General features: G+C 30.4%; 1 long non-coding RNA gene across 1 annotated transcript; it reads right to left on the bottom strand.

Annotated features, from left to right (window-relative positions):
• Window positions 1-739: 739 nt before the first annotated feature.
• LOC132058320 (uncharacterized) lies at window positions 740-1437 on the bottom strand. The gene is made up of 2 exons (XR_009415243.1): window positions 1170-1437; window positions 740-932 (listed from the first exon to the last, which is right to left on the bottom strand). It is a non-coding gene; the product is annotated as an uncharacterized LOC132058320 (long non-coding RNA).
• Window positions 1438-2290: the final 853 nt, after the last annotated feature.

A 2290-nucleotide genomic window follows, 5' to 3' on the forward strand; every position in this document is an offset into this window, starting at 1 on the left:
GAAATCATAAATTGAAATCACAAAAAAAAAAAAATATATTTTTACTGAACGGCTATTTATTGTTAATTTCTCATTTAAATTTCATTTTGCAGAGACATATTGCATAATAAGAGTTTGAACACAACATTTGAATCATAAGGGAGGTCAATGTTAAAAAAGATGAATCTAGAGGGAGATTTTTCAAAAATCATAACTACACTAAGGGGTCGTTTGGTGCATGGTATAAGCTGGGATATCCCAGCACTAATTTTTTGTATCATGTTTGGTAGAAGGTATAAATTTATCCGGATAAATTTATCCTTCTACCAAATAAGATAAAAAAATCCCAACATAAAAGATGGGATATCCTTATCCCAAGATAAAATAATCACAACTTAAAATAGGATATCCCTTAGTCCCAAGATAATAATATAGAGGATAAATTATATCTTTATAATCTAGATAAAGGTATAAAAATGCGATAAAATGCATCCAACTTAAAAGATGGGATATTCCTTCTTATCCCAAGAAAAAATAATCTCAAAAAATGAGATAAATTAGTCTCAGAATTATAATTTCGGGATAATTTTGGCTACACCACTAACGCTATGACATGGAGTACTACCTAGGATTAAAATATTTAAATTAAACGAGGGATAGGAGCCTAGCACAATATTAAACAGAAGGAACAGTAAATATGATGAGATGGTGACAAAGCTTGCTTAAGCACGTCAAAATTTGCATTAAATAAGACCACAGAAAAAAGTGATGACTTGCACGTTTAGATATCAAAAAGAAGGATAACACAGTAAGTACATCAAAGAGATAATTTTATCTCCAAAAATATGCAATAAATGCCAAAAGAGAAGCAAGTGAAAGGATTTTGTATAACTTCGCTCTTCTGCACATTCAAAGCTGGCTCCCCCTGTTTCTCCCTCTTACGTTTCAATGATCTATTCAACATTAACAAATCCCACTTTTTAGATTAAAAAATTTGATAAAAATCTTTATTTTTGAAAATCAAATTATCTATAAAAGATCAAAGATAATTTTCGTATAAGATAGTGTAGATACCCTAGATATTAGATTGTACAACTTTCAATGTAAATTTGGTGCCTTTACTTTTTGGATTTTGAGACAGGAATAAGAAATGAAAAAGAAAAAAGAAAAAGTATTGAGAAGTGACTGACAGTTTTTGGAAGGGGAAGAATTTTATCAAAATTTGCTTTTTGCTGTGGCATGAGCATGGTGCCATCAAAGCAAGTGGTGAAGAAAGAAAAGGGAGTCATATGCTTTTCAGAGATTCTTCTCACTTTGGTGTTGGGTTTTGGCTTGTCTGTTCTCTGATTGATGGATGGAACTTCTTTTTCATTTCGGATTAGTGCTGTTTTAAGGATAACAAATGTTGATATAACGCTTATATTTCACAAATATCTAAATGTTATAAGATAATCTAAAATGTTAATACGACCACCTATAAGTTTTTTATAATCTCTTTTTTTTTTTTTCTAAATAAAACAGAGAAATATTGTGTACTAAAGGACCAAAAGTGGGGCCGAATGACTCAATTTGGAGCAAAATTAGCTCACCAGTTTTTGGACCGTTTAAAATAAATTGAGAAATAGTTTCTCTACTCTTAGGAGGAATTAACATTTGAACAAGGACATTCTATCTAAAAAAGTTTGAAGTTTTGACAATTGGAGTTTGAAATTTAAAATATTAATTAATACAACATGTGCTGGAGTTTTAAACTAAGGCATTTCAAATTTCAATTTTTTTTATTGGCATTTGAAATACTCCGTATGTATTGTGAGCAAAATAATATAATACATGATCAAATTTTAAAATAAATATCATGACTTAAATAATATATAAAAAAAATTGTCTCACTCATAGTATTTCTTTTGAACTCCAAGCCAATATCCTGGAGTTCGAACAAGTTTTGCACATTATATAAATTAAAATAGTGCAAATTTATGGGTTAGTAAAAATGAGTGACCATAAATGCTTAAGTGAAACAATCCAACTCTTATTTTTATTATTCACACGTTCTAAATTGAGTCTTGAGCATGTGTATAGGTTCATAATATTATTTGTGATTTGTATGGATGATTTGGATGGAGCTGAGAGCTCAGGCCTCAGGGTGGTTTCAGACAAGTTGAAACTTAAAAATCCATTCTTGAAATATGATATTTGATTGCAAGGGAAAAGGCTTATCATCTTGCCGAACTCTGCAATGCGGATCAGTGTTCGCAAATACATGATTTCGTGGATACAATGCTACAAGTTCTGAAGCTCCATAAATGCGGAG

Source organism: Lycium ferocissimum, chromosome 5 (assembly GCF_029784015.1).
Source record: "Lycium ferocissimum isolate CSIRO_LF1 chromosome 5, AGI_CSIRO_Lferr_CH_V1, whole genome shotgun sequence".
In the NCBI taxonomy this organism is placed as follows: domain Eukaryota; kingdom Viridiplantae; phylum Streptophyta; class Magnoliopsida; order Solanales; family Solanaceae; genus Lycium; species Lycium ferocissimum.